This window comes from Gopherus flavomarginatus, chromosome 5, assembly GCF_025201925.1.
Source record: "Gopherus flavomarginatus isolate rGopFla2 chromosome 5, rGopFla2.mat.asm, whole genome shotgun sequence".
Lineage (NCBI taxonomy): Eukaryota > Metazoa > Chordata > Testudines > Testudinidae > Gopherus > Gopherus flavomarginatus.
In genome coordinates this window covers 147,216,625-147,243,861 of record NC_066621.1, presented here as the reverse complement: position 1 = coordinate 147,243,861, position 27,237 = coordinate 147,216,625, and the positions used below count along the sequence as shown (strand labels likewise).

At 44.0% G+C, this 27,237-nt stretch overlaps 1 protein-coding gene, 1 long non-coding RNA gene and 1 other non-coding gene across 4 annotated transcripts in view; all 3 read left to right on the top strand.

The window, feature by feature from the left end:
- Positions 1–27,237, top strand: part of LOC127051001 (uncharacterized) — a 427,926-nt gene that overhangs the window by 241,270 nt on the left and 159,419 nt on the right. The window lies entirely within an intron of this gene.
- Positions 1–27,237, top strand: part of MNAT1 (MNAT1 component of CDK activating kinase) — a 212,574-nt gene that overhangs the window by 114,014 nt on the left and 71,323 nt on the right. The window lies entirely within an intron of this gene.
- LOC127053011 (U6 spliceosomal RNA) lies at positions 4,750–4,854 on the top strand. The gene has a single exon (XR_007774934.1). It is a non-coding gene; the product is annotated as a U6 spliceosomal RNA (small nuclear RNA).

Here is a 27,237-nt window from a genome sequence, read left to right as displayed (position 1 = left end):
ATATGTGCCCAGCCTGGATTCAAAAAGTCAGTCAAGGTGTAGCTAGAAAGGAATATTGACAGTATTGGCTGCTCATGAAAGAGAAATCCCCCTTATTAACAATAAAACTTCTTCATCTGTGAAAGTTTAGTGGCTTATCTATATTTCGATCAGCTCTCTTTTAAGAAAATAAACATAGGTAAGGACTATACCTAAGCGTGCAGTGAAGTTTAAACTTTTTTTTTAATTTTACTCTGTTTTCCTGTGTGTATAAACACAGTGCCTGTAAATAGATTCTAGTATTTATGGGATGTGTGAGGCCTTGGTATAATTTGTGACATATTCTGTTATATGTCAGCTGAGGAACATCTATTAAAAATGCTGTCTGCCTTAAGTCTGAGTTGGGGCTTAGAGAGAGAATAATGTATGTACTCATTGTAATCCTTTAAGAAGGCTCTGCCTTAAATATAAAAGATTTTTGAATGTTAGGGAGACAAGAGAGACTAAGTGAGCCAAAGCAGGTGAGTGCTGTGTTATGGACAGGAGATGGAAGTTCAGAGGTCACATATGGAAAAGTTGTCTATATTTGAAGAACAGGAAGCTGAACTCTGCAGCATGTGCAGTAATTGGTAAGAAGTAAAGCAATGGACCATCAACTTGCTGGAAGTGTTGCTATGAGAATACTAATCCAGATATTGTTCTCAGATAGTGAAGTAGACCCTGAAGGAGATGGAAGAAGGTAGAAAGTCATTGTGTGTGGCTTTTTCTTAACTTCAAGAATGACTTGTACATTGCTGTCAAACTAGGGGAACGTATCTAGTGGGGTCCCTTGAATCAGTCCTGGGTCTGGTACTATTTAATATTTAATTATATAAGATGATATTGTTGTATTGGATAATAGAATAGAGACTGGCTTATAAAATTGGTGGCTTTCATCAAGCTGAGGGGGGAATGAAAGCACTTCGGAGTACAGATTAGAATTCAAAATGATCTCCAATCTTTCAAGAAGTGATCTGAAATCAATAAGATGAAATTCAGTAAAGACAAGTGCAAAGTACTGCATTTAGGAAGGAAATTCAAATGCACAGCTTCAAAATGGGGAATATGGCAGAAGAGGATTGGGGGGTTATATTGGATCACCAACTGAATGAATCAACAATATGATGCAGTTGCAAAACAGGCTATCGTTCTGGAGTGTATTAACAGGAGTGTTGTTTGTAAGACATGAGAGGTTACTGTCCCTCTCTATTTGGCACTGGTCAGGCCTCAGCTGGAGTACTATGTCCAGTTTTGGGCAACACACTTCCAGAAGGACATGGACAAATTGGAGAGAGTCTGGGGGAGAGCTACAAAAATGGTAAAAGGTTTAGAAAACCTGACCTATGAGGAAAGGTTACAAAAATTAGGCATGTTTTTCTTTTTGAGAAAAGAAGACTGAGGGGGAGCCTGATAAATCTTCAAATACATTAAGGGCAGTTACGAAGAGGAAGGTGTTCAATTGTTCTCCGTGTCCACTGAAGGTAGGACAAGAAGTAATGAGCTTAATCTGCAGCAAAAGGAGATTTATCTTACTTTGACAAAATTCCTCCTCTACCTTGGTGGGTCCTGCACTTATTGGCAGGTTTGCTCACCTCAGTGATCTTCCCCACAGTCTGGATCAACTCCTCCTGTGTCTGATCAGGAGTTGGGAGGTTTGGGAGGAACCCGGGCCTGCCCTCTACTCCGGGTTCCAGCCCAGGGCCCTGTGGATTGCAGCTGTCTGTAGTGCCTCCTGTAACAGCTGCACGAAAGCTACAACTCCCTGGGCTATTTCCCCATGGCCTCCTCCAAACACCTTTTTTTATCCTCACCACAAGACCTTCCTCCTGTTGTCTGATAATGCTTGTACTCCGTAGTCCTCCAGCAGCACACCCTCTCACTCCCAGCTCCTCACACGCACTTCCTCTCCTCTAGCTCCTCCCCCACCTGACTGGAGTGAGCTCCTTTTTAAACCCAGGTGCTGTGATTAGCCTGCCTTGATTGGCTGCAGGTGTTCTAATCAGCCTGTCTGCCTTAATTGGTTCTAGCAGATTCCTGATTACTCTAGTGCAGCCCCTGCTCTGGTCTCTCAGGGAACAGAAAACTACTCACCCAGTGACCAGTATATTTGTCCTCTGCCAGACTCCTGTACCCCATTGGTTTGGGTCTGTCACACTTATATATTAGGAAAAAACTTTCTACCTATAAGGAGAAGTACATACTTTAAGAACAGTAGACAGATATTTGATGGGGATGGGCCTAGGTTTATTTGGTCCTGCCTTGGCACATGGGGCTGGACTTGACCTCCTGAGGTCCCTTCCAGCCCTACGTTTCTTTGATTCTATGAGTTTTAATGTAGTGGGTGGAGGAGTGTTGAAAATGCTGGGAGAGGATGGTGGAGACAGGCCTAGCCCTCCTGTCTTTACTCTGTCTGTGTGTGTGTGTGTGTGTGTGTGTGTGTGTGTGTGTGTGTAAACAAACCCTTTATGATCTGTGCATAATATGTATAGTATATTAGGTGGAGTCATATTTAAGTAACACCCTTGGAATAGCTATGGCTTATTGCAGAATAAATGTTTAACAGCACAATCAGTGTATGCTTCTATACCTGCTGGGTTGTGTAGACATATTTTCTAAATGTTTTTGATTTGGTATTTTCAGGTAGGCTGAGGCCCATCCTCCCTATTTGAGCCCTTGGAGGAGGGAGGACTCAAAGTATAGGAGGGAAATCATGCAAACATGATTCCTTCCATGACTGCGGGAGTCAATTCTCAAGTCAACGTGACCAGTATTGTTACTGAGATCTGCTGACAGATCTAAATGGATCAATGTGGACATTTGACCCTTTCCATCATTAAGCTATTTTTTGCCCCAGATAGCAATGCAGTGTGTGTGTGTGTGTGTGTGTGTGTGCGCGTGTTCACACATGTAGGCGTGCCCATGTTTTCAGTATAAACATGTGCCAGCATACACACTAAGCTTTTGTATGATTGGCAGCTCAGGATGCTCTGTGTTAGTTCCTTTTGTTTTCAGCAAGGCTTGATGATGGATCAGCTTGCAAATCCTAAAGCATTTTTTACTTTACTTATCCATTAGAGTAGAAATTCCTGTACTTAAGGACCTGATTCTGATCCCATTAGGAATCCCTGGCAGAACTCCTACTGCTTTCATTGGGGGAATCTGGAGGAAGCTCGGTGTGGGAATTCTTGGCGTGATTTTTTTGTGCCCCTCAATACCTCATTTTATAGGTTAAGGGGAAACAGGGCTTTAACCCCCACAGTTGGCTCACAGAAAAGGTCATGACCCATACCCCTATGTATCTGTCCATCTTGCGTTATTCCTGGCCATCTCCCTGGGAGGGTTGCTCCTTCAGAGACAAAGTACCAGGGACTCTTTTTTTGGTTGCTGCTTCACCCAGATGCCGAAGGGAGATGCTGTTTTAAAGATCATTGTTTTTTGGTGGTGGTGATTCGGGGGCTGGGGTCTCCATAGGACCAAAGTGGAGATGTCTTGTCTTGTCTTGTCTTGTCCACTCCTCCCCCTGACCTGTCCAGTCTTCACCCGTTCCCTAGCATAGACCCCACTTGCCTCTTTGGGGGTCAGCAGGAGAGCAGAGAGTGCTCTGTAAGCAAGGAGCCCCATCAACTGCACCTCACGCATCTGCTGTCTGGGCCCATATTTGGAGGAGTCTTGGCGCTCGTAGACTCTCCCTATCCCCAGGGGAAATCTATCTCAATTCAGGAGGTTTTATAATCTGTTCCAAGTGGTAAAAAAATACGTAATGGCCTGGTCTAAATACCAGTTCAGCTACGTTGGTTTTTAACCCCATTAAAGTTAAACTAGTAACTTATGCCTTACAAGCCCTGCATGATGAATCTCTGATATTATTGGACTGTTGTTTATCATCATATTCAGAGGTTTTGGAAATGTGTTTATAAATAGGCCTACATGGAACAATTTTGTCATATCCATTGTTTTGGCCATTCCAAAGAACTGCTGCCTGTCCTTTTGTTTAGAAGGACATGAGAACATGACAGTTGTAGTTATATAAAAATTGTATTGTCTTCTGTGGGAAGAGCCCTTGGAGTTCAAACTGGGCTGGTATGGTATGGTGGTATCTATGGCAGTATGCCACACCAGCCACCTGTCTAAAACCTGCAGACCACCTCTGTTCTGTGCCCTAGCCTGGGAGGCTTGGAAGTCCTACAAAGGGCCCTGCTCTGGGCAGCGGGAGACTTCCTGGGATGGGAGTAGAGGGAATCTAAAGAAGGAAAACCTGGGATGCAGTTGACTATCACAGCATATGAGCTTCAGTGGACATCCCACACCCACCAGAGGATTCCCACAGGGGACCTGGGAGTTCATATGAAAAATAGCAAGATGGGCCTAGGAAGCAAGGAAAGAGAGGGATAGGGGAAGAAAGAGAGGAAACCGAAAAAAAGGAAAAAACCTAATATGAGGAAGATGGAATGGAGTGGGGGAAATGGGGGAAAGCAATAAAAGATGCATAACCTTAAAGTCAGTGCCTTTTTATATATGTGTACTGCTAAGTCTTACCCATTAGGTACTCTACTGTATTGCATTTTGGTGGCAGAAATGAGGAGCTGAAATGGCAGGGAAGGGCCTATTGGCACTCTGGAAGAGGGGAGAATATTTGTGCCAGACATGGTCTCTGTGTGTGTGAGAAGCATACCAGTTCTTTATTTTTCCAATTTGAGCATTGCCCTCATGCATTTTCAATTGCCTGTGACAGTTTGCCTCGGCAGCACATATACTAAAATTGGAACGATACAGAGAAGATTAGCATTGCCCCTGTGCAAGGATGTCAGCTGATGTTGAGAGAGTGAGGGAACTTTTCACAGGAATTCAGTTTAGATAAGGGAATATTTACCTGAATCAACATATTTCAGTTTTGTTAATGCTGACTGATTATCTGATAAGCTAGTTTGAACCTGATTCTCAGATCAGAATACTACTGTGTCTGCATTAGTTCGTTCTTCTCTTATTTACCCCTGTAAGAAAAGTTTTGGTGATAGATCAATTAGCAAATCCTAAAGAATGACTGTGAATAGTGTAAAGAGAACAAGGAGTACTTGTGGCACCTTAGAGACTAACAAATTTCTTTGAGCATAAACTTTCATGGGCTAAAACCCACTTTATCGGGTGCATGCAGTGAAAAATACAGTAGGAAGATATATACACACACACAGAGAACATGAAAAAATGGGTGTTGCCATACCAACTGTAATGAGACTAATCAATTAAGGTGGGCTATTATCATCAGGAGAAAAAAAACTTTTGTAGTGATAATCAGGATGGCCTTTTATATCGTCCTACTGTATTTTCCACTGCATAGAATATCAGAGTTGGAAGGGACCTCAGGAGGCTATCTAGTCCAACCTCCTGCTCAAAGCAGGACTAATCTCCAGACAGATTTGCCCCAAATCCCTAAATGGCTCCCTCAGGGTTGTGAGCTCAATCCTTGGATTTAGACGGCCAATGCTCAAACCACTGAGCTATCCCTTCCCCACCATGCATCTGATGAAGTGGGTTTTAACCCATGAAAGCTTATGCCCAAATAAATTTGTTAGCTTCTAAGGTGCCACAAGGACTCCTTGTTCTTTTTGCTGATACAGACTAACACGGCCACCACTCTGAAACCTGTGAAGAGTGTGATAGTTCCTGTGATTAAATGTTTTGAAGAATTCTTTGAAATCATAGGATCCTCTGCTTGCCTACGGTTTTATTTACATTCTTGAAAAGAACTGTATTTTTGGTTCAGATAATCTCACCTTGGTAGCTGCTCTTTGCTATGTAGTGACAACCATCAATATTCCATGGAATGACTTTGAAAGTGAATTTTTAAATATTTTTCACATTCTGAAAGATTTCAGATTAACAGACAATAGATAGTACAAGTTGATATGCTTTTAATTATTGTTTTATTGCCAGTGTATTATCTATGAAGACCATCAAATATCCTGTAACAACTTAATGGCATCACAAAAATAATTAATGGACCCTTTTAGGGCAATATGTGCTGTTATAACAACAACATGGAATAATACTTCAGTGTAGGAACTGAAGGCTTACTAGAAAAAACGAATCCCTAGTGTATAGTAACAGGCAATACTATTATTACTTAGTAATAATAAAAGAACACCTTAGCGTACAGACTTTTTCTGTTTTGTTTCTAGTTTTTGCTGAATGAAGAATGACCCTTAAAATGACATACAATCGGTGATAAATAAGAAACCCTTGTGTAATTATGAGAGTATCTGTTTATTTAAAAGCCTTTAGAGGTTGTGAAAGATTAAGCTTAGATATATGGGAAGGATGAATGTTGTGCAATAATGCCCCTTCGTTCCCCTTTCATAATAAATCTCAGCAGAGTATTCATCTGAAGGGCTGGATGCCAAAAAGAACAGGTTTGACTTGTCTGTGAGGATTTACACTACAGTAAAATGCACAACTGCTTTTGGAGAGGTCATTGTGAAGGTCACAGAGCTAGCATGCACTGCTGAATGGGAGCAATCTGTTAAAACAGTGAAAGAGATTGTACTGCATGAAATCAATATCTAAAACAACATGAAATGCATCGAGTGTTTGGAATCATCAGAACATATGAACTCAAATGTGTATGCCACTTTGCAAAAATGCTACTGATTTTTTTCTCTTAAGTTTGCAACTAATATCCACTACAGAATTTAACTCTTGTATCCAAATGAAAGTCATTATTAAGCTTGTCATAGTCATATTTTTTTCTTTAAATTGCTTACATTATATTGACATTTTAAATTATTATTTGTTTCAGCATGTTTTCTTTGGCCAATTATTACAAAGAAATTCCAGCAAAAGATTATAATGGATTTAGCAAAATGGAACTTGGATACTTTTTTTTGAGTTAAGGTTGAGTTTGAGCATGGGCTTTACTGTCTCTTTAAATAAAAAGTGATGATCATTTCAAATGGCAAACAGCCATTGGTGGGGTTTAGTGCAGAGATTAATTAGTAAACTTTGGAATGTGCTACAGCAAATGCATCTGATTGGCAATAGCATGTGGAGCAGCAACTGGTGGAAAGTCAGAGTTCCTGACAGGCACAGTTATTTCCAAAAAGGCTTAAGAGTTCTGGAACGCATTATTCTTTATATGGATCTGCATTTATTGCATCAAATCAATATGTTTTTCTGTATTATTCAGTTACTTATAAAGTTTATATATAGTTGTTTTAAAACTTGGCATGCATTATATGGTTAAAAGAATGCATAACTGACATACAGTATGCAAATTTATTTGATTGTTTTTGTAACTAGTTACATACCATCAACACACAACTACATCCCCAAACATTAATTTACAAAGGCTTGTGGTTTATCTGCATTGCATTTTGCAGTTTCTCCCTTTTGCAGCCAAATGTTAAGCTTGCAGCCACATGTTGAAACATGATCTGTTCAAAAAGACATTAAAACATAATTAAAACTAATCAAATTTATATTGTAGTAGACCACTTTTTAGAAGCACAGTCTTCATAATATTAAAAAGGCTGCTGCCATGAATTCCTGCATTATGGGCTGTAGCCCACGATAGCTTATGCCCAAATACATTTGTTAGTCTCTAAGGTGCCCCAAGGACTCCTCATTGTTTTTGCTGATACAGACTAACGCAGCTACCACTCTGAAACCTGACCACTTGTATTTCACATAAAAAAATTAAATTATTGCACGATTTAAAGTTTGCTTAATTTTTCCTTGCAATTTATGTTTTAATTTAGGCAGAATATAAATATTTCAGATTGAAATTGGTGGTCTAGAAACAGGATGAGAAGCAGTATAGTTATCAGTTAAATACAAGATTGTTATTTAATCCATTTGATACAAGCTAAGGCCTTGATCCTATAAAGACTTGTGCATGTACATATTTAGTGGGACTCCTCAGAGTGTGTAAAATTAAACATGTGTAAGTCTTTGCAAGATGGGGGTTCAAATTCTAAGATTAGAATAATGAGTACAATAAACATATACTCCTTACAAAACAGTTAGAAATCCTATATTTTTTAAAGAGTTTCCATTAGAGTTTAAAATTAAAGCTACTAACCTATTCTAATCAGAATTCTTCAGATATATGCTAGAAAGGCTCCCACTGACTTCAATGAGCATTTGATCAAGACCTGTGTTCCTTACATCACAGCAAACTGAAAACAGACTTTCTTCTTACTTTAAACGTCCCAAATATTGTGCCACACTCTGCCTTTCCCTGCTGATGTAATGCTCCTGTTGCAGAAGAATAATAATGTCAAGTAACATTAAAGAACTGACCTAAAGTGAACCCAACCAAGGACTCAGTCCACTCTGGCCCTAACCCAGCAAAGCAATTTGGGCTTGGAGTCGGTGGGAGTACTTGCATATTACAAATGAAGCATGCGCTTAACCCCTTCCCGTTGTTTCTGAACCCCTATAGCCCAGCTACCCAGAGCATGCGATAAGACTATAGCGCATGCTAGGGCATAGTATTGGTGGTGGTTGGACAAAGTGGCTGCCTTCAGTAGGGTTGAACATTTTGGCACTTAGAGGGGACCTAAAAGAGCTGAGTTTCCAATTGTCCAGGTGCTGATGGTCTCTCCTGACATCTGTTCCTGCAATTTCTCGCTGTCAACAGCACTGGGTTTACTGCTATAAGTAAACCCGTTGGGATGGATGGGCTCATGCAACACCATAAGCAGTAGGCATTATAGTAAGTAGCATAGTACAGTAAGTAAGTCCTGATCCAGAAGAATGATTAGGCTTATAATTTAGTCCTATTAACCTTAGTGAAACCGATTGTGTGCTTAAAGTGAGGTAGGTGTTTCCATGCTTTGCTGGATTGAGGCCTAAGGCCTTGATCCTACAAAGACTCAAGCACATGCTTAACTTTCTTCACTTGGAGTAGTTCCATTGTTTTCAATAGGGCTACTCATAATGTTAAGCACATGTGTAAGTCTGTGCAGGATTGAGGGCATTAGTTGGGTTGGTTAGACCGTTCTGCAGAGGCATCTGGGCCGTTCCTGTTAGTTCACATAATTTGTACTAAAAAGATAGTCTCGCTCCCCATATCTCATCCAAAATGTAATAGCTGAGCACTATGCTCAACTCTCATATTACTGAGACTTAGTTATTTCTCACAAAATATATTCCAGTATATCTGAGTACAGAGCGTTATAAATAATTAAAACCAAACTGCACCTGTCAAAGGAAATGAATACAGGTACATTTTGTGTGTGTGTGTGGTGAATTAGCCTGGCTTTTTGGATTGTTTGTTCACTAATTGACAAAATTCAGTAATTCTCATTGGGTCTGCCAGTCATGTGTGAACTAGAGAGGTGCTCGTCTATTACTTGGAGGTCGCCTCTTAATATTGATTTAAAAATAAAATACTAACCTTTAAACAAAGGACCTGATTCACTTTCCCTCTTGGAGTACAGGGTACACCAGCATATGCCCTCTGTAAGCACCGCTGTTGAGCGGGCCTTGGAGTTGATGGGCACCACCTGTGAAGTGGGTGAGGTTGGTTAGATCCCTGGTCCACACTACAGCATTAAATCGATTTAAACAGCGTTAAATCGATTTAACGCTGTAGCCGTCCACACTACAAGGCACTTTAAATCGATTTTAAGGGCTCTTAAAATCGATTTCTGTACTCCTCCCCAACGAGAGGAGTAACCCTAAAATCGATATTACTATATCGATTTAGGGTTAGTGTGGATGGAAATTGAAGTTATTGGTCTCATTCTTTTACTGAGCTACCCAGAGTGCACCGCTCTGGAAATCGATGGTAGCCTAGGACTATGAACGCACACCACCGAATTAATGTGCCCTAGTGTGGACGCGTAAAATCGATTTTATAAAACCAATTTTATAAAACCGGTTTTAATAATTTCAATTTTATGCTGTAGTGTAGACGTGGCCTGAGTGATTCAGTGAGTCTCCTGAGGAGATTCCATTAGCAAGGCTTCCGTGGAACTCTGTCAAATAAAGCTGTCGTAGTAAATCTCTTGTGTGTGCCACCTGTCACTCACCATCCCCCATCAGTGAATGCTTTCACCAACACAGCATCCCCTCTGGGAAGAGGGGATGTAAATCATTCACCCGTGTGCCCTGGGGTTTGAATCTGGCGCAGTTTAACGTGAAACCAAAAGCAAAAAATATATGTAAGGCAAAACATGCTTTTTTCAATTTATTATGGGTAGACAAAAGTTCCTGTGAAAAGATAAGTTGGAGGAGAGGGGAGTGATTTAAAAATATTTGGATTTTTTTGTAAGGCTTTCAGCTGTGGTCTGCCTTTGCTGAAGATATCATTTTTTTTGGTGAGATTTATATGCAATACATTTTCTTTCGTTTTCAATACTTGGACAGTTTTAAAAAAAAAAAAAGTTAAGAAAACAAAAACCAAAACTTTGAAGCCAAACATGCTGAATGCTTCTTGTACGCTTGCCTTGGCACGGCAGTATTTGTGTGATTATGTTCCAGGCTAGAATCCTATGCCAAAAGAAAAGTAAACTGTTCTAGACCTCTCAGCATTTGAAAAGGGGAAGAAAATGATTAGCCACATCTACTCCAACCATACAGTTTCTAACCTGATGCCAGTGACTCAAAGGATACAAAATCAAGCCCCTGTTGCCCTGTAAAGAAGGGTTCACATCTTACCTAGTGGTGCAGCATATCAGTGCAGATGCAGTGCTGCTGGTTGGATGGCTTCCAGTTTGATGAAGATCTGAGATTTGAGTTTGGCAGGCTTAGGAAGCAGCCTTTCTTGGTCAGGCAAAAAACAGCTCTTGTTGGTGAGTCCGACCCACCTACTTATACACAAACAAATAGATATTCTTCTTTGAATAATTCCAACGAGGTGTGCGCGCACCACCTGCCAGTCATCAGAAGCTTTTCCCCCTAGTGGTACCCATCGAGTTGGCCATTGAGCCCCCTGGAGTCGCACCTTCATGGTGGTGTATATAGATCCCTACCTACCCACCGCCTCTTCAGTCCCTTCTTACTGACAGTGACAGTCGTTGGAGCAGCTCTCTTGCTACAGCAGGCAATCCCCTAGTGGATTCTTTCTTGTTATTCCTGTAAATAGTTAAAAACTTAGTATTAGTTAGTCAAGTAGTTTTTAGTTATGTTTCAGTTGGGGCTTTTCCCCCACTATGTTTCCCCTCGGTCTCAGGGATTTAAGCCATGCGGATCCTGTTTAAAACCCATGCCATGATCTTAATAGCACCAGTGTGGCCCCACTAGCACTGGTTCACCATGCTTCTAGACCTGTCAGTGGACGCACCTATAACCTTGCTCTTGGTCCTGGACTTAATCACCCAGGACCACAGCTGTCTCCAGCTCCCAATCTGCAGTCTCTCTATCTCGCAGCATGGAAATTCCGTGGCTAAACCCCTCGGAGCTCACATGCTCAGACCTTGTTAGAGAGGTCCTCCTTAGGAACAGGAAGTCATCCGCTAGGGCCACTTATCTGGACAAGTGGAAAAGATTCTCAGTTTGGGCATTACAAAAGCACACTCCACCCTTACAGACATCAATTCCTTTTATACTAGACTGTTGCATCTAAAACAGCAAGATCTGTTGGTATGATCAATAAAAGTGCAGCTAGCCACTATTTCAGCTTTCCACCCTGGTTCAGATGGTCTCTCAGTTTTCACAAACTCCATGACGGGCCAATTCTTCAAGGGATTAGATAGGCTGTACCCTCAAGTAAAACAGCCAGTTCCCCCATGGGATCTCAACCGTGTGCTCTCTAGACTGATGAGACCTCCTTTCGAGGCCTTAGCAATATGCTCCCTCTACCTTTCCTGGAAAGTAGCATTCTTAGTAGCTATGACTTCAGCCAGGAGGGTGTCTGAGCTTAAGGTCTTAACCTCGGAACCCCTGAACACAGCCTCCTATAAGGACAAGGTGCAGTTGTGACTGCACCCGACCTTGCTCCCAAAGGTGGTTTCTCAATTCCACACGAACCAGGACATTTTTCTTCCTGCGTTCTTTCCTAAGCCACATGCTAGCAACAGGGAATGAATGCTCTACTCCCTGGATGTCAGACGAGCATTAGCCTTCTACATTGAAAGAACAAAGCCATTTCGAAAATTAATGCAATTCTTCATTGCAATTATGGAGCGCATGAAGGGGCTTCCACTCTCATCCCAAAGGATCTCTTCTTGGATCACGTCCTGTGTCCAGGCATGCTATGACTTGGCAAAGATACCCGCCCCCGCGCTGACAGCAGACTCCACAAGGACCCAAATATCCTCAGTGGCATTCTTGACACAAACTCCTATCCGAGACATCTGCAAGGCAGCGACATGGTCATTGATCCACACTTTTATATTGCATTACGCCATTACACAGCAGGCCAGAGATGATGCAGCTTTCGGCAGAGCAGTTCTACAATCAGCAATTCCATAAACTCTGATCCCGTCTCCTAGGTAATGCCTGAGAGTCATTTACTTGGAATTGACATGAGCAGTCATTCAAAGAAAAAATAATGGTGGTTCTTTGAGTGCTTGCTCATGTCGATTTCCATTGTAGGTGTGCGTGTACCCACGTGTGCGGCCGTTGGAGACTTTTGCCCAGTACCCGTTGGACTGGCACCCTCTGGAGTGCTGTGCTCATGGCACGGTATATCAAGCGTCACTGGCCCTGCACCCTCTCAGTTCCTTCCTCCTGCCCATGATGGTGAGTCATGGCAGGAGCCCAAGTCAGTACTGTAGGGAGTCCCTTTTGCGATTTCCCCCCCCCCACTCACCTTGGTCTTAGGTGCATCAGACCTGTGTTAAGGAGCCCATCAGGGCCTGCTCGACACTCAGGGCCATTGGCTGCAACATGACCTGGCCCTTCATTTCAATATCAGGGAGCTCAGAGCGGTTTGCCTGACATGCCAGGTGTTCTTGCCCCATCTGAAGGGCAGGGCGATGCAGGTTCCGATAGACAATACAGCTGCAATGTATTACATCAACAGGCAGGGCGGTGCCAGGTCTTCAGCCCTTTGTTGGGATTGGGAAGCTCTCAGCCTCTGGGACTTTGGTGGATCGCCTCAGCAGATCCTTCTCATCTTGCCACAAATGGTCGCTTCATCCAGAGGTGGTCCGCCTAGTTTTCCACAGGTGGGGGCTCACTAGGTGGACCTGTTTTGCGTCCAGACAGAACAGGAAGTGCCACATGTTCTGTTCTGTTTGCTGGGCAGAGCCAAGGGCTCCCTGTCAGACGCCTTCCTGATCCCATGGTCGGGAGCGCTCATTTTTGTGCCGCTAATCCACAGAGTTCTGCTCAAGATGAAGCAAGACAAATCGGCCATCATCCACATAGCTCCAGTGTGGCCTCGTCAGCACTCGTTCGCCATGCTCCTGAGTCTATCGGTGTAATAACCTTAGTCCCAGATTTGGACCTTAGCGTCCAAAATATGGGGGTTAGCATGAAAACCTCCAAGCTTAGTTACCAGCTTGGACCTGGTACCTGCTGCCACCACCCAAAAAATTAGAGTGTTTTGGGGCACTCTGGTCCCTCTGAAAAACCTTCCCTGGGGACCCCAAGACCCAAATCCCTTGAGTCTCACAACAAAGGGAAATAATCCTTTTTCCCTTCCCCCCTCCAGATGCTCCTGGAGAGATACACAGACACAAGCTCTGTGAAACTACACAGAGAGACTCCCCCTCTCTGTTCCCAATCCTGGAAACAAAAAGTACTTTCCTATTCCCCCAGAGGGAATGCAAAATCAGGCTAGCGATCCAACACACAAATCTCCCCTTGATTTCTTCCTCCCACCAATTCCCTGGTGAGTACAGACTTAATTTCCCTGAAGTAAAGAAAAACTTCAACAGGTCTTAAAAGAAAGCTTTATATAAAAAGAAAGAAAAATAAGTACAAATGTTCTCTCTGTATTAGATAATACAACACAGGGTCAATTGCTTAAAAGAATTTTGAATAAACAGCCTTATTCCAAAAGAATACAAATCAAAGCACTTCAGCACTTATATTTATGCAAATACCAAAGAAAAGAAAACCATAGAACTTACTATCTGATCTCTTTGTCCTTACACTTAGAAACAGAAGACTAGAAAGTAGAGCTACTTTTCCAAAGCTCAGAGAAGGCAGGCAGACGGAAAACAAAGACCTTAGACACTCAATTCCCTCCACCCAAAGTTGAAAAAATCCGGTTTCCTGATTGGTCCTCTGGTCAGGTGCTTCAGGTGAACGAGACATTAACCCTTAGCTATCTGTTTATGACACGCCCCCCAAATTGCAGACAGTGGGGAAGCTCACTGGCGGCGATTTCCTTCTAGAACTTGAAAATAAACAGATTAATACAACACATACACCTTTACATATACTCCTAAGTATATAACTAACAGACTTCTACATTTTAAGAACACTTTTTAACTACTGAATTCTGGGAAACTCTCACGGGAGAGTGCATCAGCAACTTTATTAGAAGCTCCTGTGATGTGTTGAATTTCAAAATCAAAATCTTGGAGAGCTAAACTCCAACGAAGAAGTTTCTTGTTGTTCCCCTTGGCAGTATGAAGCCACTTTAGTGCAGCATGGTCAGTTTGTAGTTGGAACCGCCGTCCCCAAACATATGGGCGTAGCTTTTCCAGGGCGTACACAATGGCATAGCATTGCTTTTCACTGACTGACCAGTGACTTTCCCTCTCAGACAGTTTCTTGCTGAGAAACACGACAGGATGGAAGTTGTGATCTGTTGCTTCCTGCATGAGCACTGCTCCTATACCACGCTCAGATGCATCCGTGGTTACTAGGAATGGCTTGTCAAAATCCGGGGCCCTGAGCACAGGGTCAGACATGAGCGTTGCCTTAAGTTGGGTAAAGGCCTTTTGACACTGATCAGTCCACTTAACTGCATTTGGCTGGGTCTTTTTGGTCAGGTCGGTCAGTGGGGCAGCGATTTGGCTGTAGTGTGGTACAAATCGCCTGTAGTATCCGGCCAAGCCTAAGAAGGATTGGACCTGCTTCTTTGACTTTGGGACAGGCCACTTTTGGATAGCATCCACCTTGGCCTGTAGGGGGTTTATGGTTCCTCGACCCACCTGGTGCCCCAGGTAAGTCACTTTGTTTTGGCCTATTTGACACTTTTTGGCCTTAACAGTTAGTCCTGCCTGCCTGATGCGCTCAAAGACCTTTTCCAGGTGTAGTAGGTGTTCGGGCCAGGAGTCTGAAAAAATGGCCACATCATCGAGGTAGGCAACTGCAAATTTTCCCAGTCCAGCTAGTAGACCATCTACCAGCCTCTGGAAGGTGGCGGGTGCATTTCGAAGGCCGAAAGGAAGGACATTGAATTCATACACCCCCGCATGGGTGACGAATGCTGACCTCTCCTTGGCAGGTTCATCTAGCGGTACTTGCCAGTACCCCTTGGTTAAGTCTATTGTAGAGATGAACTGGGCACGTCCCAACTTTTCCAATAGCTCATCGGTACGTGGCATTGGATAGTTGTCCGGACGAGTTACAGCATTTAGCTTACGGTAGTCCACGCAAAAGCGTATTTCCCCATCTGGTTTGGGTACCAGAACCACTGGAGATGCCCATGCACTGGTAGATGGGCGGATTATACCCATCTGTAGCATGTTCTGGATCTCCCGGTCTATAGCAGCTTGGGCATGAGGAGACACTCGGTAGGGTGGGGTTCTGATTGGGTGAGCATTACCTGTATCAATGGAGTGGTATGCCCGTTCAGTCCGTCCTGGGGTGGCTGAGAACAATGGGGCGAAGCTAGTGCACAGCTCCTTGATTTGTTGCCGCTGCAGACGTTCCAGGGTGGTTGAGAGGTTCACCTCTTCCACGCCACCGTCTTTTTTCCCGTCATAGTAGACACCGTCAGGCCACTCAGCATCCTCTCCCTGGACTGTAAACTGACAAACCTGTAAGTCTCTGGAATAGAAAGGCTTGAGAGAATTAACATGGTACACTTTAGGCTTTAGTGAGGAATTGGGAAATGCTATGAGGTAGTTTACAGCTCCCAGGCGCTCTTGGACCGTGAATGGCCCTTCCCATGATGCTTCCATCTTATGGGCCTGTTGCGCCTTCAAGACCATAACCTGGTCTCCTACCTTGAAGGACCGATCTCTGGCATGTCTGTCATACCAGGCCTTTTGCGCTTCTTGAGCATCCTTTAGGTTCTCTCTAGCAAGGGCTAAAGAGTGTCGGAGGGTGCTTTGTAGGTTGCTTACAAAGTCCAGAATGTTAGTTCCTGGAGAAGGCGTAAACCCCTCCCATTGCTGCTTCACCAACTGTAATGGCCCCTTAACCTCGTGACCATACACAAGTTCAAATGGTGAAAACCCTAAACTGGGATGTGGTACAGCCCTGTAGGCAAACAGCAACTGCTGCAACACTAGGTCCCAATTATTGGAGAATTCGTTGATGAATTTTCGTATCATGGCCCCCAAAGTTCCATTGAACCTTTCCACCAGGCCATTGGTTTGATGGTGGTACGGGGTGGCAACCAAGTGATTTACCCCATGAGTTTCCCACAGTTTTTCCATGGTCCCTGCCAGGAAATTAGACCCTGAATCTGTAAGGATGTCAGAGGGCCAACCTACTCTGGCAAAGATGTCTGTTAGGGCCAGGCACACAGTGTTAGCCCTGGTGTTGCCTAGAGCGACTGCTTCTGGCCATCGGGTAGCAAAGTCCACTAAAGTCAGTACGTACTGCTTTCCTCTGGGCGTCTTTTTTGGGAAAGGGCCCAGAATATCCACAGCTACTCGCTGAAATGGGACCTCAATTATGGGGAGTGGCTGGAGAGGGGCCTTGACCTGGTCTTGAGGCTTACCCACTCTTTGGCATACCTCACAAGACCGGACATACTTGGCAACGTCCTTGCCCATCCCCTCCCAGTGGAAGGACTTCCCCAACCGGTCCTTGGTTCGGTTCACCCCAGCATGGCCACTGGGATGATCATGGGCTAAGCTTAAGAGCTTCCCCCGGTACTTAGTTGGAACCACCAACTGTTTTTGCGGCTGCCATTCTTCCCGGTGTCCACAAGAAAGAATTTCCTTGTATAAAAGTCCTTGGTCTATAACAAACCGGGATCGATTAGAAGAGCTGAGAGGCGGTGGGGTGCTCCGTGCCGCCGCCCAAGCTTTCTGAAGGCTGTCATCCGCTTCCTGCTCAGTCTGGAACTGTTCCCTTGAGTCTGGGGTCACCAGTTTTTCCTCAGACTGTGGACTTGGGCTTGGTCCCTCTGGAAGCGATGTAGGTGATGGGGTTGTTTCCGTTGGGAAATTTCCTGTGCTGTGGAGCAATATTTGGCACCGGGTTGTTAGGGTTGGCTGGCACATGCAGCCCAGCTTTTGCCAATTCCAGTTCATGTTTTCTCTGTTTTTCCTTCTCTTCATTCTCTTTTTGTTGTTTTTCCATTTCTTTTTGTTGTTTTTCCATTTCTTTTTGGTGCTTTTCCATTTCTCGGCGGTGCTTTTCCATTTCTCGGCGGTGGGCCACCTCTTCTTCTTCTAGTTTTCTTTTGTGTGCTGCCTCTTGGGCCGCCTGTTCTCTTTGGAAGGCTGCCAGTTTGATGCTTTCTTCCTTTTCTTTCATCTCCATCTGTCGCCTGTGTTCAGCTTCTTTGATTTGTTCTTCGGCGTCAATTTTTGCCTTAGAAGTCATGGTTCCTGTTTTCTTGTGTTGGGGTGCCCTCCGGTGTTTATCTTCTGAACTGCAGGTTCTCTGTTGCCTCCTGAAGTCTGCCTAGCAACAGTGCTTTTTTTCCCTTTCTCTCTCTAGCTAATGTTCAATGAAGGGAAACCAGAAAAACCACTTTATTCGCATGCATATAAGTGCCGGTACTTGCCTCCTAATGGGAGGGCTATTGCATGACAAAAGACCCTTAACATGCAAGCCACAAACTGCGAGAGAGAGCAGAAAAAAAAAATTCTCTCTGGTTCCCTTTTAAAACCAACTGCTTCTCTCTGCTAAAAAGCCCTTAGCAGAGAAAAGAAAAATATAATATTTCTACTGGCTTCTGGGTTCTGTCTATCTCCCACCAGCTGCCACTCATGTAATAACCTTAGTCCCAGATTTGGACCTTAGCGTCCAAAATATGGGGGTTAGCATGAAAACCTCCAAGCTTAGTTACCAGCTTGGACCTGGTACCTGCTGCCACCACCCAAAAAATTAGAGTGTTTTGGGGCACTCTGGTCCCTCTGAAAAACCTTCCCTGGGGACCCCAAGACCCAAATCCCTTGAGTCTCACAACAAAGGGAAATAATCCTTTTTCCCTTCCCCCCTCCAGATGCTCCTGGAGAGATACACAGACACAAGCTCTGTGAAACTACACAGAGAGACTCCCCCTCTCTGTTCCCAATCCTGGAAACAAAAAGTACTTTCCTATTCCCCCAGAGGGAATGCAAAATCAGGCTAGCGATCCAACACACAAATCTCCCCTTGATTTCTTCCTCCCACCAATTCCCTGGTGAGTACAGACTTAATTTCCCTGAAGTAAAGAAAAACTTCAACAGGTCTTAAAAGAAAGCTTTATATAAAAAGAAAGAAAAATAAGTACAAATGTTCTCTCTGTATTAGATAATACAACACAGGGTCAATTGCTTAAAAGAATTTTGAATAAACAGCCTTATTCCAAAAGAATACAAATCAAAGCACTTCAGCACTTATATTTATGCAAATACCAAAGAAAAGAAAACCATAGAACTTACTATCTGATCTCTTTGTCCTTACACTTAGAAACAGAAGACTAGAAAGTAGAGCTACTTTTCCAAAGCTCAGAGAAGGCAGGCAGACGGAAAACAAAGACCTTAGACACTCAATTCCCTCCACCCAAAGTTGAAAAAATCCGGTTTCCTGATTGGTCCTCTGGTCAGGTGCTTCAGGTGAAAGAGACATTAACCCTTAGCTATCTGTTTATGACAATCGGCAGCCACCCCGTTGCAGTTGCCTCTTCAGCCAGATCTGCTGTCCCAGAACCACGGGCACCTGCTGCATCCGAACCTGGTGGCGCTGTGCCTAACGGCTTGGTTTCCACATGGCTGAGCGGGGAGGAGCAGCAGTGTTCCGCCAGTGTCTAGCAGGTCCTGCTGGGCAGCAGGAAACCCTCCACCAGGGCTACCTATGTAGAAAAATGGAAATGGTTAACGTGTTGGGTCTCGGATCGCCGCGTCCAGGTGGAGGAGGTCCCTCTGCAAGTCAACCTGTACTATTTGCTATATCTGAAGCTCCAGGGCCTGTCGCTATCCTCAGTCAAGGTGCACCTGGTGGCCGTCTTGGCTTTCCATCCCCTATTTCATGGTAGGTCACTCTTTGCCCATCCCATGACAGTGCAGTTCCTGAAAGGTCTGGAGTGTCTTTACCCATGTGTCCGGGACCCGGTCCCTCCTTGAGACCTGAACTTTGTGCTGTCCAGACTCACGGGGCCCCCCGTTCCCTTCTGCTTCTCTCCAGGAAGGTCTCTGTTTTGGTTGCTCTAATCTCAACCTGAACGATGTCCAAAATCAGGGTGCTCACGTCTGAGCCCCCTTATATGGTCTTCTATAAGGACAAAGTCCAGCTGCGTCCACACCCAGCTGTGGATTCTGCTTGAATCATCTACAATGGAATCGACACGAGCAAGCACTTGAAGAAAAAATGGTTACCCACCTTTTTATAACAGTTGTTCTTCGAGATGTGTTGCTCATGTCCATTCCATTACCCGCTCTCCTGCTCCTCTGTCGGAGTTGTTGGCAAGAAGGAACCGAGAGGGTGCAGGGCTCACGGCGCCTGATACACCGCGGCATGAACGCGGCACTCCAAAGGGCGCCGCAGTCGGCCCTATGGGTACCACTAAGGCAAAAGTCTCCTACGGCCGTGCATGTGAGTATGCGCACACCTACAATGGAATGGACATGAGTGACACATCTCGAAGAACAACAGTTAAAAAATGATGGGTAACCATTTTTCTCTCATGACTGTTGTTCTTCGAGATGTGTTCTCACGTCTATTCCAAGACCCGTCCGCCTCCCCTCTGTCAGAGTCCCTGGCAAGAAGGAACTGAAGAGGTAGGAGTTGGCAGGGATCTATGTACATCGCCATGAAGGTGCAACTCCAGGGGGCTCCACAGCCAACCTGCCGGGTATCGCTGGGGGATAAAACCTTCCAACGCCTGTGCACGTGGTACGCACGCACCTACTTGGAATGGACATGAGCAACACATCTCAAAGAACAACAGTTACGAGAGGTAGGTAACTGTTGTTTTTGTTGTCCCCCCAGATAGCCTGGAAAGGCTTGAAAAATCCTATTTACACGTGGGAAGCTCAGGGGCAAAACTTGCCTAATTTACATTATTTACAGCAAAATAATCCTGTTTGAGGCTTATTGAAATGCACATCTGAGAAAACAGTTTTCAGTTAACACAATACAAAATGCCTTTCCCACTAGTGATAAATCTAGTTTCCTTTTATAGAGGGATGTGATGAGGACCACTTTGGGCGAGCCTCTGTTGCATTGAGAGCTAGGAGCTCAACCTGCAAAAATGTGCCCACATGTACACAAGTGAGTAATGTCATTAACTTCAGTGAGTTTGCTTACATGAGTAAAGATTGCTCATGAGACAGGTTTTAAAGGATTGAGCCCTCCATTTAAAATACTGTGCATCATCTTCCCGTGATACTTTTCGGCAGGAGGTGAACATGCTAACATGCATTTCGTGCACAAGCAATTCTGTTACCTCGCAGACAAGGAAATCTGGACAACTTTGGCTAGGTCTACCCAGCACACCAGTGTTGTGTAGAATATGTGTAGTGGGACACTGCAATGAAGAGCACACCACGTCCACTCTGCGGTGGTATAGTGTGTAGTTACATGTGTCAATGAAAGACTCCCTGCTGCCAGGGAGAAAAGGCTATGGCAGGAAGGAGGCAGTGGGGAAACCTGCTACCAGGGCCTTTCCCCTGCTGGAGTTTTTCCCTGCTGTGGCGAAAGGCTCCAGCAACAGGGTGCTGGTAGAGCCTTTCCCTGGGGCAGGGAATGGCTCTGGTAGCATGGAGGCAGCAGGACACTACACTGCTAAAAAAATGAGGAAAGGGGGACGTGGCTTGGGTGAGTAGAAAGGTGTATAGGGTGTGTACTCAGTGTGTACCAGGCGTGCCTTTGCTCTCCTTACCCATGCTGTGTGTTTCCAGCTGCACTGCTCCTTATGCCTGTGCGGCGTGGGGGAGGCCTGCACTTGTATGTAATCTAGTCGGCGCCAAAAGAAACATGCGGTAGAGATATACCCTTTATGTCGAGGGAAAACCTTCAGATGAGATTCTGGTTTGTACAATGTAAGGATGGATCCCATTTTCAAAACTGCCATTCTCTTCCCCCATATTTTGGAAATAGCTGAAAAGTTAACTTCCTATCTGTGTATCGATTCTAAAATGTTCTTTTAAAAAGTGCTCTGCTCCCCGGAGTGCAAGAATGGCTATAGATTTATCACTGCAGACTCCTTGTGTGACTGAAAAATGATGTCTTGCTCCAGAATGCTGGGGAATGTAACGTGAAACTTCTGCTCACAGCACTTAAGCAAGTACTTAAGTCCCCTTAACTTCAACCTGTATTGAGTCAAAGTTTTAGAGTAAATTTCCTCCACCCGTTTGGGGGAATGATTGAACTTTGAGAAGGGCTAGAGTAATGGTTGGATCAAGCCATAAATTAATCAGTTGCATTTGGTTTTGAAAAGCTCTTTTTAACCACTTTGACATCTCACTTGTATTCTCAAACATCTGCTTTTGATTGTTTGCCATAAAAGCGTAAGAGTTAATCTTGCCCTCGTTTTTGTTATTGCTACCAGAAACCCAGCGATTTTTATTACTTCTTGTATAGGGATTTGGACTTAGTCGTTTCAGAGTAAAGAAAAAATTAGGGTTTTTTTTTTCCGTCTTAAACTGACAAGTAAGGCTAATTAAATTGTAATGCTAAGTGTGTAAAGATACTAGACATGGCTTGTTAAGTTGTAGCTCTACTTTGTTTTACTGGCCTAATAGCATGAGATTGAAGGGAAGTCAAATGATCAATGTATTTCAGGTCATTTCTCAGCATGGCAGCTGCCTTGACCTAGTGCCAGGCAACATTTGCATTGACTATGAAGAGCTTAGTGCATATTTTCCTGTATGGAAATGGCATCTGAAATTCAAAAAAAATGGAGACCCTTCCTATAGGCTTAGTCTTTTGACTAACAAATGTTTGTAATTTTTATCCTCAGGCTTCCTTTTCCTCAGATTACAGCCAACTTTTGTTTGTATACCTCAGCAACAGATAAATAACTATAGCATCTAGCATTTGGTTTAGTCCCTGATCCTGCAATGAACTACATGCGAATAGTACTCCTTCCCCCATACAGAGTGCTCTTAACTTCCCTATAGCACAAGGGTACACTTGGGCCCTTGAATTACACTGGAATTTAGATGACTTTCTCCCCATCTTGTAACAGGATATTTCTTTTTCATTTCTAAAGCACTACTCTCCACATACACCTATGGTCGCAACATTTTGCACCTGTGGTAAGACTACTAATGCAGCTTCCCTCTAACTTGCTGGGAGCTAATGCAGTTGATGGCTGTTCAAAATGGTCTCACCCACTTACCTCTATCCCCTTTGTACTGTCTCCTTGCCCTTAAACTGGCTGCTAAAAGCTAACCACAGGGCTCTCGGTTTGATTTGAATACAGTGTTTTAATGAGAGGTTCTCCCCCCCTCTCCCAGGAGCCTGTCTCCATGACAAATAAATGAGCCCTTTCCAAATTGGACCATCAAGATGCACACATATCTAAATGGAGTAACCTTGTGATTGCATCGCTATAATACTTGCCCTTGTTTAGTTGTCTCCAGCATGCTGTTTAAAATTAGATTGTAGACGCTTCCAGGCAGGCACCATGGTTTTCTGTTTGTTTCTGTAAAGTGCCTTACATGCTTGTCACTGTGTTTAAGGAAAAAACCCTGCAGCAAACAATAATTTTAATAACCTGTAGTATACCAGAAAGGTGTGTCAGTGAATCCATGTTACTGTCCTAGGCCATGCTGTTACCTACCAGCGTGCCTCAGTTCTGCTAATGCAGTGTACTTGTAGCTGTATCGGTTCTAGGATATCAGAGAGACAATGTGGGTGAGGTGATATCTTTTATTGGACCAGCTTCTGTTGGCAAGAGAGAGACAAGCTTTTGAGCCACACAGTTGTTGGTCCAATAAAAGATGTAACATCACCCACCTTGTCTCTCAATGCTGCTAATGCAGAGGGATCACCTCTAGGGGATTCAGCCGATCAGCCAGCACTTTAAAAAGTTTCTGGTGCTGTGAGCATTCAACACTTCATAGATTTGAAGGCATTCAGAGCCCCACAGGATTGGGCCTTAAAAATGAGATGTTTGTGTATGAGATTTATGGTAGATAGTTTGTAAAAATTATGTTGGGCATGCTCAGAAATCTAGACAGATGGAGAGGAACATCACAAACCCACTCCACCAGTGCAGTTAGCACCTCTGCTGTCCGCCTCAGCAGAAAGAACAAAGGAATACGTGTGTGTGGAGTAAATCAGTACTTCCTTCCACCTCTGGGGGTGTTCTTTTGGTTTAACAGAATCGATGCCCATTTGTAGGGTATTGTGGAGATGATTGTGCTACCACTGACCCATCCTGAGCCTGCTCTGGAGATAGTGGACTGTGCATGTGTTCATTCTAAATCAACCGTGACAGTTATTTCTCTGGCTCTTTTACATGTACCTCCTGCTAATGTTGTTACTATTTCCTCTTTGCATGAAGATGAGAATAGAGTCAAGAGATTATAAACCATTTCCATACTAATAATGAATAGCTAATATAAAGGAGTTAAATGTTTGCATAAGAGTTTCAATTTTCTTTTAAAACTGGTGTCCTGCACATCTTATTTATAGGGACTGCTTATCGTTAACCTGCAGTTACTGCTTGAAAATTACTGCTTCAAATTTAAGTTCTACATATCTCCTACATGCCTGATTTTGCCTGCATGCCATATCGCTGATCCTATTTCTAATTGTTCACTCTTCCTCCCTTTGTTTTTCCCATTCCTTTAACTTTCCTCCTCTTTAGGCCTGCTCTATACTATGCGTTTAAACCGATTTTAGCAGCGTTAAACTGATTTAACGCTGTACCCGTCCACACTACGAGGCCCTTTATATCGATATAAAGGGCTCTTTAAATCAGTTTCTGTACTCCTCCCCAACAAGAGGAGTAGCACTAAAGTCGGTATTACCATGTTGGATTAGGGTTAGTGTGGCCACAAGTCGACGTTATTGGCCTCCGTGCGGTATCCCACAGTGCACCACTGTGACCGCTCTGGACAGCAATCTGAATTCGGATGCAGTGGCCAGGTAAACAGGAAAAGCCCCGCGAACTTTTGAATTTCATTTCCTGTTTGCCCAGCGTGGAGCTCTGATCAGCACGGGTGGCAATGCAGTCCCAAATCCAAAAAGAGCTCCTGCATGGACCGTACGGGAGATACTGGATCTGATCGCTGTATGGGGAGACAAGTCTGTTCTATCAGAACTCCGTTACAGAAGATGAAATGCCAAAGCATTTGAAAAAAATCTCCAGGCTACACAGTGCTGCAAGACAAGCGTAACGGAAAGCCAAAGAATCAAATGGACGCTCATGGAGGGAGGGAGCGGGTACTGAGGACTCCAGCTATCCCACAGTCCACAGCAGTCTCCAAAAAATATTTACATTCTTGGCTGAGTTCCCAATGCCTGTAGGTTTAGGTTCAAACACATTGTCCGGCGTGGTTCAGGGTATAGCTCGACAATTTACTCCCTCTGCCTCCACGTGAAAGAAAAGAGAAAGAAATCATTTCTTGACTTCTTTGAATGTCACCCTATGTCTACTGAATGCTGCTGGTAGACGCGATGCTGCGGCAGTGAAGAGCAGTATCCGCTCCTCTCCCCTCCCTGGTGGCAGATGGTGCAGTAGGACTGCTAGCCATCCTTGTCATGAGCCTGTGAGTGCTCCTGACTGGCCTCAGGTGAGGCTGGCCGGGGGCGCCTGGGTAAAAATAGGAATGATTCCTGGTCATTCCCAGTAGATGGTACAGAACGGCTGGTAACCATCCTCATCATAGCAACTGGGGGCTGAGCTCCATCAGCTCCCTCCCTTTCCTGTGTAAAGAAAAGATTCTGTACCGCCTGGACTATCATAGCAGCGGCATGCTGGGCTCCTCTCCCCCGCACCGCTTAATGTCCTGCCTGGACTGTCATAGCAGCGGGAGGCTGCCTCCCCCTCATTTTATCTCACTAACAAGTCACTGTTTGTTATTCCTGCATTCTTTATAACTTCATGACACAAATAGGGGGGACACTGCCATGGTAGCCCAGGAAGGTTGGGGGAGGAGGGAAGCAACGGATGGGCTTGTTGCAGGGGTATCCCCCGTGAATGGCATGTAGCTCATCATTTCTGCGGGATCTGACACAGAGCGGCTGTGCTCTCTGATACACTGGTTCTCTAGTACACTTGCCCCATATTCTAGGCAGTACTGACTCTATTTTTAGAAACCATAAAGGAGGGATTGACTCGGGGAGTCATTCCCAGTTTTGCCTTTGCATCCCCCGCCAACCTCAGCCAGGGGCACCCATGATAGCAGCAGACAGTACAAAATGACAGATAACCGTCATCTCATTGCCAATTTACAATGGCAGCAGACAGCACAGAACGACTGATAACCATCTCTGCTATCATGCAAAAGCAAAAGGAATGCTGCTGTGTAGCGCTGCAGTAACGCCTCTGTTAGCGGCATCCAGTATACATACCGTGACAGTAAAAAAAAAAAAAAAAAAAAAAAAGCTGAACGGGCTCCATGGTTGCCGTGCTTTGGCGTCTGCCAGGGCAATCCAGGGAAAAAGGGCGCAAAATGATTGTCTGCCGTTGTTTTCCCGGAGGAAGGAATGAGTGACGACATTTGCCCAGAACCACCCGCGACAGTGATTTTTGCCCCATCAGGCACTGGGATCTCAACCCAGAATTCCAAGGGACGAGGGAGACTGCGGGAACTATGGGATAGCTACAGAATAGCTACCTACGGTGCAACGCTCCGGAAATCGACGCTAGCCTCGGACCATGGACACACACCGCCGAATTAATGTGCTTAGTGTGGCCGCGTGCTCTCGACTTTATACAATCTGTTTTACAAAACCGGTTTATGTAAAATTGAAATAATCCCGTAGTGTAGACATACCCTTAGTCTCCTATTCTCACTTTGCTTTTTCCATTCTGTCCCCAACCACCGTAGCAGTTGCCTTGTTTACTTTCTTTCTTCTGCCAGACACATTCTCTACCTCCACCAAATGCCTTCTTAAAATGCATTTGTTTCAGGAATCCCCCACTCTTTTCTTCTCTTCCTTAATAACCTTTACACCGTTACTGTATTAAAGCATTGTTCTGTATCTTTACTTACAGTTTGTCTTGCTTCAGACTGTAAATTTAACAGGGCAGGGAATGTATGGTTCTCTTAATTTCAAGCAAACTGCGTGTCTAACCTTTTAAAGACCAAGTTCAGTTTTCTATTTAATCTCCTTGTTTTAAGCAGGGGTTTTAAATCGTCCATCATATGGTATATATCTTAACAGCAATATTTCATAGTATTTCTAAGTATATATTTCTAGGGGTACTTAATCCTGCTTTCATGCAGGGTTATGGATTAGATTATCTCTTGAGTTTCCTTGCAGCTCTACATTTCTATGATTTTATGATAGTTGTGGAGATTTGGGGTGGGGGTGGGAGGGAGAAATACAGACCGCATAATACAACTGTTTGTGAAGGTCAGAATGTTAGCATTGTATTATTCATAAGCATAGGCTTTTAGCTGTAGGGAGCATATTTTGTCTTCCTTCAGGAAATCCTAAATACCATAGTCATACAATTGAAATGTTGTGTCAGCATACAGTATTCTGCAAAGAGCTGTACTGTAGCAAAACAAGAACACTAGTAGGTCCATCTGGACCAAGATTTAAGCCAATTTCATTGAATATAGGCAGTATTGGGTGGTCCCATGTTGTCTACTACAACTACCATGTAGCTTCCTTCCCTCCCACCTCCTCCCACCCCGACTACTATTAGTACTAATTTCTTAGGTATCAGAACTTTCGGGCTAAATTTTCTAAACATGATCCTGATTTGTTCACCTGTATATTTTTTTTAATGCACAGTCTAGATTAAATTAACATGCCTGAACTCCATTTATGTATGCACTTTGTAAATGAGTTTTGTATTAA